Source organism: Phocoena sinus, chromosome 14, assembly GCF_008692025.1.
Source record: "Phocoena sinus isolate mPhoSin1 chromosome 14, mPhoSin1.pri, whole genome shotgun sequence".
NCBI classification, from domain to species: Eukaryota; Metazoa; Chordata; class Mammalia; order Artiodactyla; family Phocoenidae; genus Phocoena; species Phocoena sinus.
In genome coordinates, this window is record NC_045776.1 from 36,250,455 (window position 1) to 36,264,552 (window position 14,098).

Below are 14,098 nucleotides of genomic sequence, written 5' to 3' on the forward strand. Positions count from 1 at the left end.
CTACAGTTGGAGTGCGAGCTGCAAGGACAGCAGGCTCAAGGATGGCAGCAGAGATTCCCAAGGCCTCAAGGCACATCTCAACTAACTGCTTCCAGCTCCTACTAGCTCTTCTACGTATCTAAATTTGACACTGGAAGTGGCTGTGACCAAGAGGGTATTTTTTTTTAATGATTTCAAAGTAATATTTATCTTCAAAGGGGAAAAATAATCTCATTCTGTATATTAAAAACAAACAAAAAACTAAAGTTATCATCCATTTTAAACTGAATATCTTGAATGTAGAGACAAATATGTTTTATAAATATATAAATTTATGAGCACTTGCTATGTTCCAAGTACTGTGCTAAGCTCTTATTTTATGCATTATGTTCACTTCTAGTCTCAGCAATATTTTACACATATAGAGACAGAAACTAGATGTAGAGAGGCTACCTGACTGAACCCTGTACATGAGTTCATTGACAGAGCCAAGACTTATCCCATTTGTTAGATTGCAAACCCTAAGTTGTGATCCATTTCACTATACAAATCTCTTTCTGGAATCACAGAAGACCTATACTTATATAGGGTGTAGATTCGGGTTAAGAATACCAGAAACATACTTTCAACATATTTGAATACATTTTTGATACCCTCCATAGTCAGTGTTGCTTCTCATTTACATATCTTCATGGCCATAGCTGTTTATCTCTAAAGGAACCCTACAAACTGAAATACACAAACAAAATGAATTTTAAATCATGAAACACAGGTAATATCCATGGATTATTTTTCTCAGAAAATTAATGATTTTATTCAAGTCTGTGATTTCAGGAAACTGTTATATTTGTGTTTGGTTTGATATAACTGTAGATTTTTCACCTGCTGTATCATGAAGTCTGGACCAGAGAAGAAAAACCACAAACATTTTATCAAAGTGACAAGACAATGATCCACCATGTATCTCAGCTACAAAAATATGTTATTAAATTCAATTTATCATGAAAAATTGCTAGATTGTGAGGAGGCTGAAATGGCAGCATGGCAAGAGTGCAGCTGTTTGGTACTAATTATCTTAAGCGTTGACCTTCCAAGTCACCCCAAACCCTGTATTAATTCAGGAGGAGAGCTTAGATGGACAACTCAGAGACATCAGAAAATTCAAACAGAAGTGTTCAGCTTAACTCTTGCAACACTGCATGAGCAGACACACATTACAGTGATATCTAAAGTCTTGACAATCCTATCCCAACCTACCTTTTCAGCCTTGCTTGTCATTCCTCTCTGCACAAATTCCCTTGTGTCAAATTAATATACTCATTTTTCTTGGAAAAAATCATCCTTTCTTTCTGCCTCTTGCCTTCACGGACGCTGTTCCAGACCACTGAAGGACCCTCTACTTCCTAACCCCTTGCTGAGTTAATAATAATTCTTTCCATGTCAACCTCATCCTAACATCTTTCTCTATAAGATATCCCTAAGGTTGAATTCATCCATCTTTTCCATATAATCAATTAATTAATAATTTGATTTATCTCTCTGCCTAAGGTAGCAATTTTTACATGGAAGGAAGTATGAGTGAAGTAATTGCTGATTCTTTCATTCCTTGTGTCACAAATACCTTTTTGCCTTACCATCTTTGCTGCCTTTACACCACATTCCTTCCTACTGAAGTCATAGGATGGGGTTTTTAACCAAAAGGGGACATAGTTAATATTGGTTTTATAAGTTGAATTGTGTTCCCCAGAATTCATATGTTGAATCACAGTACCCTAGAATGTGACTGTATTTGGAGAAAAGATATTCAAAGTGGTGGGTAAATTAATGAGACTTTTAGGGTGGATCTTAATACAAACTGACTGATGTTCTTATAAGAAGAGGAAATTTGGACAGAAAAAGGAACACCAGGGATAGCTGTGCACAGAGGAAAGACAATGTGAGGACACATCAAGAAGGCAGCCTTCTACAAGCCAAGGAGAGAGGCTTCAGAAGAAACCAATTCTGCCAAGACTTTGATCATGGACCTTCAGAACTGTAAGATAACTAATTTCTGTTGGTTAAGCCATATAGTGTGTGACTTTTTTTTATGGCAGCCATAGCAAACTAAGACATTAGAGTATCTATTTTCTAAGATAAAGTGATAATCTTTGTCTTTGATACTAAAGTGACACATAAGATATCCAAGGGAAACCCTTGTCATCTGTTTAGTTTATTGTGTTTGAAATGATAAGAATCAAGAAACAGATGAAAATAAAGTTTGGGAAAAGAGAGAGAGGAAAGAGAAGTGAAGTAGGTGTTTAGGAAGAAGCAGAAATGGGAGAGCATGCCATGTGGCATGTGAAAAGAAACTCCTTTGTTCCAAATCTTATTGAATTCAAGCCAAACTTCCTTACCCTGTGTTCCAATGACAGATCACTGGTAGACTCAGAAAATCTTCTCAAGAAAACTAATTTAAGTATTTTGGGGTTTGTATTTATAACCAATAATTTGGGCTAAGAAATTTATTGAGGGTAGAGGTGGCAAAGAAGTTAACCCTGATATGTGCTATGAACCTTCAGTACATGTTTAATCTGCACCCTTCAATATGTTTCAACCCTAAATCCTAATTGTTAGTTGAAGGCATAGTGCTCTATTGACCTCTGGATTATCCTCAAGGTACATACATCACTATTTGAAGTGTTTTAAATTTTTGAGATTTGTTTATCTCACATTATAGGAAGTTGAGTGGGAGGTGGCTACTGGTTCTGGTTTGGTAGCTCATGGTCAAGGTGGGTTTGTTTTGGCATTTCTTTTATATCTACTACCTCATCGTTGCAACATGTTTGCCCTCCATATCAGACATCACGTTTGTATTTAAAGGAGATGGAGAGTAAATAAGAAAATCCATACAAGCTCCAGCTGTTCTCTTTTTATCAGGAAAATAAACCCTTTCCAGATGTCTCTTCCCCTCTAGAACAGATATCTGCTATGCCTTATGGGCCAGACTGGGTCACAGAGTCACTGCTATCTTCAGAAGAGTCTGGAAAAACATTCTAATGTTTATAGTGGGAGGAAAACAAAGGAGAACAATAATGGAAATAGGTTTTAGGTGGCTAATCAATAGTATTTTCTTAATATAAATGTTACTACACTGTGGACATATAAATAACAGAAATATTTAAACATGTGTTGTGTGTGTGTTTTGTGTGTTTCAAATTATTGCAAAAGTTTCAATTACCAAAAATGTCCAACACTTAATGAGATCACAAAGGACCAAATTTCTGGCATGAAATATCATTTCTTCCCTCCCTTTCCCCACCCTATGCTCTCCACTGCTCTCTGGAATCACCATTTATCTCGCGAGAGTTTTTTTTTTTTTTTTTTTTTTTTAATTTCCAGCTTGAGTCCTTCCCTGAAAGCATTATTGACTCTCAGTCAGACATAAGGTGCCAGTGATTGTGCCATGTAACTGCATCATGTGTGATTCTCTCACTCTCAATCTCTCTCTTTCTTTCACTCTCATTAGAGTTGAAAACAGCAACATCAACACACCCCAAACCTGTACCATCTCCAAACATAAATAGAAGTTAGTCTCCATTTCAGATTATGTTAAAATGAGTCATGTAGATGAAGTGGGCTTGCTCTTTTTTGCTCAAAAATTAAATACATTTGAATCATGTATCATAATGTTATCTGTGATGAAGTCTTTTGTGTATTACAGGTGTAATTAAAAATATTATTATCCTTAAACTCCAAGTACTTGTGGAAGAGTAACTTTCACATACTTCATATCACTGAACCATCTCAGGACAGGCAAATATCATAGTAAGTTCTATCTTTTTGTTGCTGCCCATAGGTTTCAAACTATCTCACGTCGCACTCTTTGTACATATTTTCTCTATTGGAGAAACAGTCCTTGCCATCACCTACATGTGGACTGCTCAATAGTTACCTCCATGGATTCAAAGATTTTCCTCATCCCCAATGGTGTAATAAAGTGAAACCACACTAGCTCATTATAGCCAGTTGTTACATCTTTAGAAATATATGAGCCTGTTAAACCATTGTTCAGCACAGCTATTGTTAAAAACAAACAAACAAAAAAACTTGAAATTAAAACTACATTTAAGCCATAGTAATAAATATATAAACTCATAGCTTTCTAAATATTTTACATTATATTGCTATCTATGTTCTTACGGTTAGGGGAGGGGTGTAGTTGGAGGCCAGTTATTGGAGGTAGCAAGGAAAAGGTAACAAGGAAAAGTACAGTAAACAAGGGTAAGGTTGTTATGCAGATTTAAGTCATTGACTTCTCCATTAATGAGAGATTCTTTTGATTTAGACATCCTTCTCTTAGTACAGAGAGGGAGACACCCTTACAAATGAAGATTTCCCTTAGAAATGTAAATACCCCTTACAAAAGGGAAGAGCTGCTTGGTGGTTTCCAGAGCTTCTCCCATGTCTGGAGTTTCTTTCATTTTTTTTTTTTTTTAATTAAAATATAGTTGATTTACATTATATTAGTTTCAGGGGTACAGCAGAGTGATTCAGTATTGTTACAATTTATAATCCATTAAAAGTCCTTATAAGATAATGGCTATAATTCTCTGTGCTATACAATATATCCTTGTTGTTTATACATAATTTTATACATAGCAGTTTGTATCTCTTAATGACATACCACCAGTGTCCCTCTTTCCCCTCCCCTCTACCCACTGGTAAACACTAGTTTGTTTTCAATATCTGTGAGTCTGTTTTTGTTTTGCTATATACATTCATTTTCATTATTTTTTTAGATTCCACAAATAAGTGATATCATACAGTATTTGTCTTTCTATGATATTTCACTAAGCGTAATATTCTCTAGGTCCAGCCACATTCCTGCAAATAGCTGAATTTTATTCTTTTTATGGCTGAATAAAATCTCTTTGTACATATATACCACATCTTTTTAAATCATTCATCTATTGATGGATACTTGGGTTGCTTCCATGTTTTGGCTGTTGTAATCAGTGCTAGTATGAACATTTTTGTGCGTGTATCTTTTTGAATTAGTATTTTCATTTTTTTCTGGATATATACCCAGAGTGGAATTGCTGGATCATATGGTATTCTATTTTTAATTTTGGGGGGACTCTCCATACTGTTTTCCATTGTGTCTGCACCAATTTACATTCTCACCAACAGTGTACAAGTGTCCCCTTTTCTCAAATTTGTCACCAACAATTGTTATTTGTGGTCTTTTTGATGATAGTTATTACAACAGGTGTGAGGTGATATCTCTATGTTGCTTTGATTTGCATTTCTCTGTTGATTAGCGATGCTGAGCATCTTTTCGTGTGTCTGTTAGCCATCTGTATATCTTCTTAGGAAAAAATGTCTATTCATGTCTTCAGCCAATTTTTTGATTGGGTTGTTTGTTTTTGGGTCTTTTTTAATATCGAATTGTGTGATCTGTTTATGTATTTCAAATTTCAACTCCTTGTTAGTCATATCATTTGCAAATATTTTCTCCCATTCCATAGGCCATCTTTTCATTTTGCCTATGGTTGCCTTTTCTATGCAAAACCTTCTAGATTTAAATAGATCCTATTTATCTTTTCTTCTGCCCTTTTTTGTATTTACTAGTTTATTCACAGTAAAGATAAAGTACAAACGTTTACCATACATAGATGCTGATCTGAGGTGTTTGAATGCTCCCTCATCTCTGGTACTGTGCCCCACTGTGCTCACTGCACATCATGTGTGGTTCTGTCCTTGCTGAGGGGACAGCACCCTAGGCTGAGCAGTGCAGCAGCCCACTCATTTCTTTCTGCGGCTCAGGAGAGAGAAAACCTAATCCATAAGATGTCCATTTTGTTACAGGCAGAGATTTATAAATTAACATTATTTTTGAAAGATTACAAAGACAGACTGTTCTGATTAGGATAAAAAAAAATAAAGACATCTAATTTTTAGTTTATTTCTCCAATTCAGTCAGAACTGAGACCTAACTTCTTTGACAGTGCTCTGATACCTGTACTGAGACTTATACTATTCAATGAGTCAAAATTTTGAAATATTTATTTACAGGGTCATAACTGTCTTTGAAATTAGTCAGCTTACTGAGCAATTCGTTTGTCCATACACATTCACATTTAACTACTGCTACAAATAAGATATCCCGAATTTCTCCAGTGTCAATCTGAGTTTATATATATATATGGATACAATTTATGACAAAGAGTGTTCTGCCTATGTTCTCTTCTAGGAATTTTAGGGTTTCAGGTCCTACATTTAAGTCCTTAATCCACTTTGACTATATTTTGTATACTGTGTGAGAAAATTTTCTCATCTGTTGTTTTACCTGTAGCTGTCCAGTATTCTCAGCACCACTTATTAAGCAGAGTGTCTTCTCTCCATTGTATATTCTTACCTCCTGTGTTGTATATTAACTGTCCATAGATGTGTGGGTTTATTTCTGGGCTCCCTCTTTTGTTTCATTGATCTATTTGCCTGTTTTTGTGCCAGTACTATGCTGTTTTGATTACTGTAGCTTTGCAGTATATTCTGAAGCCTGAGAGAGTGATACCTCTAGCTTTGCTATTTTTTCTCTAGATTGTTTTGACAATTTGAGGGTATTTTGTGGTTCCATATGAATTTTAGGATTATTTGTTCTAGTTCTGTGAAAAATGGCACAGGTATTTTGATAGATATTGCATTAAATCTGTATATTCTTAGGGTAGTATGCATGCTTTAAAAATATTATTTCTTCCAATCCATGAACCTAGGATAGTTTTCCATTTATTTATCAATTTCCTCCATCAAGGTTTTATAGTTTTCAGAGTATAGATCTTTTGCTACCTTGGTTAAGTTTATTTCTAGGTATTTTATCCTTTTTGATGTAATTCTAAACAAGATTGTTTTGTTTTGTGTTTACTTCTCTTGCTGATATTTCATTATTAATGTGTAGAAAAGCACCTAATTTCTCTATATTAATCTTGTATCCTATAACTTTGATAAATTCATTATTAGTTCTAGTATTTTTGGTGTGGAAACCTTAGGGTTTTCTATATAAAGTATCAGGTCATCTGCAAACAGTGACAGTTTTCATTGTTCCCTTCTAATTTGTATTCCTTTTATTTCTTTTTATTGTCCAACTGCTAAGGCTACAACTTCCAATACTAAGTTAAATAGAAGTATTTAGAGTGGGCATCCTTGTGTTGTTCCTGAATTTAGAAGAAAGGCTTCCAGATTGTCATTATTGAGTATGATGTTAGGTGTGGGTTTGTCATAAATGGCCTTCATTATGTTGATGTATGTGTTCTCTGTACCAAATTTGATGAGAGTTTTTATCATAAATGGATGTTGTATTTTTCAAAAGCTTTTTCTGAATCTATTGAGATAATCATGTGATTTTTATCCTTCCTTTTGTTAATGTGGTGTACCACACTGATTGATTTGTAAAATTTGAACTATCTTTGTGTCCCTTGGAATAAATCCAACTTATTGTGTATGATCCTTCTTATATATTGTTGGATATAATTTGCTAATGTTTTGTTGAGGATTTTTGCATCTATTTTCATCAGAGATATTGGCTTGGAGTTTTCTTTCCTTTTCTGTTTTTTCTTTTCTTTTTTTTTTTTTGGAGTGTATTTTTCTGGTTTTGGTATCAAGGAAATGGTGGCCTCATAGAATGAAATTGGGAGTGTTCCATTGAATTAAATCTTTTGGAACAGTTTGAGAAGACTAGTTATTAGTTTTTCTTTATATGTTTGGTAGAATTCCCTACAAAGCCGTCCAGTCCTAGACTTTTGTTTCTGTGAGTTGCTTTTATTACAAATTCAACTTCATTTGTAGTAAAATTGTCTGTTTCTTCTTAGGTCTTGGCATGTATGTGTCTAGAAGTTTGTCCATTTCTTCTCGATTGTCCTTTAAATATTCATTGTAGTTATAGTTGATTTTACAATTTTTATTTTGCCTTTTAATCTTTGTAATGGCTTATTTAAGTGGTTGATCTTCAGTCCTTACCATACATTTACCTTTCCCAGTGTGAGTTTCCCTTTCTTATAGATTCTTATTTCTTTTCCACATAGAGAAGGCATTTTAACATTTATTTTAGAGTAGGCTTATTATTGATGAAGTCTTTTAGTTTTTGCTTGTCTGAGAAATTCTTTGTCTCTCCTTCTATTTTAAAGGATAACTGTTCTGGGTAGAGTATCCTAGGTTGCAGGTTTTTCCCTTTCAGAACTTTGCATATATCATGCCATTCCTTTCTGGCCTGCAAAGTTTCCCTAGAGAAATCAGCTGATAGCTTCCTAGTGATCCACTTGTATATGACTTTATTTTTATCTTTCTGCTTTTAGAATTCTCTCTTTATCCACTTTTGCCATTTTAATTATGATATGTCTTGGTGTGGGTCTACATTCACCTGGCAGCTGCTAGAAGAGACCTCTCTCTACCTTGCCTTAAGGCCAAGACTGTGCATGAGTTCCTCATGAGTGGAATTCAGGCTTCCCACAGCCGTTCAAACTGTCCAAATAGTCCTCTAACAAGACGAGGATGCTCGTCTCCCCCACATAGGACCCCAGGACTGAAGCACCCTATTTGTGTCTCTCACTGTTTACTCCCCAGAACAGATGTCTGCCCATGCAATCTCCCTTTTTCTCTGGGTTCCCTCTCACAGGCACATGTCCCTACACTATTGCTTTCTTCCCTTTCTACCTGATCACTTTTGTATCTTTCTTAGAATCTTGGTTGTACAGGATTCCTTTTGCCAGTTTCCAGTTATTTTTCTGTGAAGAACTATTCCACATTTGTATGTACTTTTGATGTCTTCATGAAGGGGAGAGTTCCACATTCTTTTACCCCACCATCTTGTTCCAAACCTGCAGTTTCTTAATAAACATCTCAAGGTAATCCTTATGACAAAGAGGTATATTTTGGGGAGGGCAGGGCAAGTTCTGCTCCTCTTAGAATCAATGGATTCTTTGGAATTTTTGTTAAATATTTTATATTGTATTATTTTCTTATGGTTTTTCTGTACAATTTTGTATCAGGGAGATTCATAATAAAGGCATGTTTGTATATAAATGTATGCAGTACTTGCCCACATGGTTAATTGTTAAATATCTAACATCATATAATTCCTTCACCTCCTAGTTCAGTTCAGAGTTCCCTCCTTTGAGCTTCTGTAGAACCCAGCAGTTTACTGAACCATATTTTGATGTGTTTATTTATTTGTCATTTCCACCAAATTGTGAGCCCCTGAAAAGGAGAAATTGTGTACTTTATTTTTGTACTGTCACATCTAAGGCAGAGCTTTAAATAAATGTCATGATCAAGTGAAACCCTGCTTCCAGTTTGCAAGTGGAGAAATTGAATATCAGAAAATCAGGATATCTGCCTACTATCATCATACAGTTAGTAAATTACAGAGCTAGGATTTGAACAGATTGTTGGTCTTAGTTGCTCAGACCTTTACAGAGAGCCAAAAATTCCAGTACCAAAATCCCATTTTTCCATAACAGTTGTGGAAGCAAAGGCACTGTCACTCACTACCAGAATCCCTACTAATGACCAGCAAGTTGTGGAACAGAGGTGAGAATTTTGATTGTGTTTTAGTATTTTTTATGATGCCTCTGCAATTGAACCAAGAAGATAAATACATAAAACCAAATTGAAGTGCTTGAGAAAAAAGAAAAAAAGGGTATATCTTTTTATAAATGCCAAATATCAGGAGACTTCTATTTTGTCAAGAGTGTGATAAGGAATGAGTGTCCTTTAGTAATTCTGTAGACACAGGACCAGTAACCTGACCTCACAACTACTTTTTGGAGTAATCTGAATCAAAACAAAGGGAAAAATCTTATGAGGCTGAGGTTGACTTTTTTTTTTTTTCTATTTCTTTGTCCCCACCTCTTCCTATACATCTTCCTAAGATGAGAGTAATCAGCAGCCTTATTTAGCCACCAGGACACATTTTGCTAAACAATAGATTCAAGGGAGAAACTTTAGGTAATACAAAGGCAGATGAGCTGCATATTTTCCTTCTTTGATAATCAAATAATTATTTTTGTCATCTTAAGGACTATCTGCTTACAGTGGAATTCAACATAGGGTTTCATTTTCTTATCTGATCTTACTTTCAGTCCATTAGTTTCCATTTCCTGCCCTATTTGAAATTCCCTTATAATTCATGTGGCAGAAGACTGGTTTCAAAGGCTGATTATATTGACAACTCAGGAGGAGGAGAAGTGTTGGTTTCCTAAAATGTCCTCTCACCCCTCACTACCACACCTCCTGCAGTTTCAGTCTGGATCTCAAGTAGGCACTTTCCTTCTGCATCTTAATTCTGAAGGAGTTATTTTTATGTGTGCACCACCTGATCAGCGAACTCTCTGTTGCCCTCCCTTTATTAATTACTGTTTTGTAAAGAACTCAGAAGATGAATAGTGCTATATAAGTGCCAAGTATCATGATTTCATTGTCCTATTTCAGTTCTTATTAGAATGAAGTATCATCATAATAATCAGCTTGTTGTATTTATAACTCAGGATGGGGAGATCCATAGTAGTAATATCTTTGCTAGTTCCATTTCTAAGTTTCTGAAGAAGCTACTGAAACTTGCACTGTTCCCCTGGGATAATTCTCAGCCTTTCTATATTGATTGTCCCTTAGAAAACCAACCCCTTGAACATAAATCAGGTATGATAGGAGGGGCTTCACTGGTAAATTAAAATGTACATGGAATTTTTACTCAAATGGCTTAGGTTTTAGCTTTAATTCAATGATTGTGTGAATTGGATAATCATGTAATTCTATAAAACCAATGTTTTCACCTATAAAATGAGAATAAAGGCAACATCTAGTTCACAAGATCATTATGAGGATCATGTTAGGTAATGCCCCTGAAAGCATTTTGTGGGGAGGAAAAAAAAGAAAAAAAAATACTGTTTAATTAATTAATGTATTTATATTTTATTTTTGCAGTTTAAAAGAATAAATTCAATTTTTAGAAGAAGAATGTGTAACGGGGACCCTAAGAAATATAAAATATGTTACCTGGGATTTATTTTTCTAGCAATAAGATGATCATAGAGATTGGCATGTAATTGTTGACTTGAAGAACAGAGGTCACCTCTGATTTATATTATGAGAAAGAATTGCTAATAAGTTATTGAAACAAATGAAGAAGATGGTGAAGAATAGAAATAAATGATTAGTCAAAATCCAAACTAAGGGAAGTGGAGAAGAAAAGTGGCACAGACAAAGATGATGAAGGTGGGAGAAGTGTTAATTCTGGAGGAAAGAGGATAAATGCAGTGTTAAAGTCTTACAGCCAATGATGATAGTCATCATCTTTCTTTCCTTCATCAGTAAGTTCCATATTTGTTTGACTATGGCTGAAATAAAGGCATAATAGCACTGAGGTTTTAAGCAAGGACTTTGAACTCAGATCTCCTCTATTCAAATCATTGCATTTATCAGATGTTTGAGAGTTATATTCCCCCAGTACCTCCTTCTCCTGTTTTATTGCTTTTCTTTGGTGGTGATAGGAAGTCACCTACCACTCTTGCTTCTCTGAAAGTAATCATAGTCTCTTTCTCCATCACTCTCACTCTCTGCTCTTCTCTTCATCTTCATGTTCTGTAGTTTAATGAGACAGTGTCTAGGAGGGGATTTCTTATTATACATTGTGTTTGATGCATTAAGGATATAAAGAGGTAGTTCAATAGATACATGCATACATGGATGGATAGATAGACAGGTAGATAGATAGATAGATAGATAGATAGATAGATAGATATGTAGATCAACCCCAAGAGTTTTAGTTGTTTTGGCTAGCTGCCTTATTACTATGGACTTTGAAGCTATCATATTCTATGTCCAAGCTGAATATTATCACCATTGCCATTCCATGTTATAAACAGGAATTCCTAGTTGACAGATGGCTGTGATGATCTTTCTGACTCTATTCATGTTTTTTCGCCTTTTCCTCAGACCTCTCTGACAGGAATCAATTCAGAAGACTTTGGAGAAATCAAAAATAATTTCTCTTTAAGAAGAAAAACTTAACTTATCCAACTGTTCAAGAAATGACATTAAGTTTTACCACCTGAAGACTGAAAAAGCTCCTTCAACCCTGTTGAGCAGACTTCCACCAACATTTTATGTATCTTTTAATACATAATTTCTCCTTCTTGAATTTCCTATCTATATTATAGTGGGAAAGGGCTAAAAATCATAAAGGCTTCACCATACTTTGCAATTTATGAATGCTAATTATTAAGATAAAGTCTTTAGAGAAATATCACACACTCAACCCCACTTAGGAGATACTCTTCTATTGAAAAGACCACGTGAAGAAACTTAAGTTGAGAGGACACCTTCAGAGAAGCGAATGTGAAAGGGTAGTACTGTTGTTCATCCACTAACTACTGGTCTAATTTTGAGATGCCAGGACAAGTGTTCCAGGCTCTGCCCCAGGGTCGGTGTTGCATCCAGATATTTCTAAATCAAGTAGAAACAAGTTATGGTACAAAAGGCACTGGGGCCATGGTGTGTCAAATGTTCACATGAAAGGAGTCACAGTTGATGTTGTTTCAGATGAAATTCTAGACTCAAAATTTTATTTGGAGCATGTATTCCACAACAATATTTTTCCTGTCTCAGAAATATACTAACATGATGTCAGTTAGCAACAGTTTTTAATGATTTATAATATAGGGTTAAAATCATCTCAGAAATGGTTATGAAGGGCTAATAGAGTGCTAGTTTATGTTAAGTGGAAGTCAGACTCTATATAGATTATAAATAAGTTCACAACCCCAGACACTCATCTCTCCTATTAATGAGAATGTAAACCATACAGAAACTTCCATGCTGACTTTCAGACCTATTTTCCTTTTTTGCAATCTTTTGTTTCTATCAGCTTTGTTTTCTGCACTGTTTTAACTATTGAACATGTCCAATTTTATTATTGTACTATGGCCTTTTTTGTAAGTCACTATTTGGAATTTTAGAAGCACCTAAATCCCCCTAAAATACCATCTGACAACCCCTGCCCCAAACCCCAGAGCAAGTGACACCCTTGAGACAAGACACCGTCGGAGTTTCTTCTAAGAGAACAGACACTAATGTATAATTATGTTGCCTCTCACACCCTATCAGTTCAAAGTTCACCTAGACAGCGGAGTAGGACTTCTTCACTTTTCAGAGTTGCAGGCAGGAGCAAACAGAAAGTTTACATATATGACTCTCAAATTCATACTGGGTAGAGGAAGGCAAGAGACGGGACTGGATGTCTATTGTCTGTAGCCTCAAGCTTTGGATGGAAACTAAATCTCCTGGACTCCATGTGACCATATGTTTGCATTCATCCAGTGTTCAGTATGCTGTCTACAGGTCAATGTTCTCAATCTCACCTAACCTCAGTTATCTCATTAAAAAAATAATAATAATCACACATCTCATTGGTGAGTTATGATGTACATACATATGAGAGTTAAATAAAATACATACATTCACACGTATTTATCATCAGATGTGATCCAGAGCCACTTACTTAAAAATTGTCTCAGTTTTCTAATTTAAAAAAGTTTTTTAGCTATTATGAGTTTTAAAATACACAAACACACAAATATATACATACCAGGAAGAGTTCCTGGCTTATCATAGGTTTTTCATGCATAGCAGTAACAACATTAATCATCATTATTACATAGTAAAAATATTGATAATACTAGAGAAAACACAGAGAAAATCCAAATAATTGGAATGAGAGAGAAAGTAAAAAGATGACAGTAAAGAGAAAGAAAGCAGGCTTTATAAGTGTTCTTTAAAAGAGGAAGAGGAAGAAGAGAAGATCAGCATATGTATTATAAATATCTCTGGCAGGGGAAGGAATCATTTTGTGGGAAGATTTGTGGAAAACAGTAACACCAGTGATGAGGGCAGAGGCCTGGCAAGAGATTACACAGTGGAGACCCTGATTATTAATTCGATTGGATATACCAAGGGACATACTTGCTGTAATTCAAAATCTAGGACACAAGAAATTTGATATGAACATTAGATGAGAAGATAAATTGAATTTATTATAGAGATGGCATAAGAAGTAAAATGGACCAATACTGTTCAGAGAACTTTGTGATGA

The 14,098-nt window shown here is 35.1% G+C and overlaps 1 long non-coding RNA gene across 1 annotated transcript in view; it reads left to right on the forward strand.

Moving 5' to 3' along the window:
* The first annotated feature begins 1,879 nt into the window (after positions 1 to 1,879).
* LOC116739107 overlaps positions 1,880 to 14,098 on the forward strand; it is a 39,296-nt gene continuing 27,077 nt past the window's right edge. The window contains exon 1 of the long non-coding RNA XR_004345462.1: positions 1,880 to 2,013. This is a non-coding gene — a long non-coding RNA (uncharacterized LOC116739107). The remainder of the gene's footprint in view (positions 2,014 to 14,098) is intronic.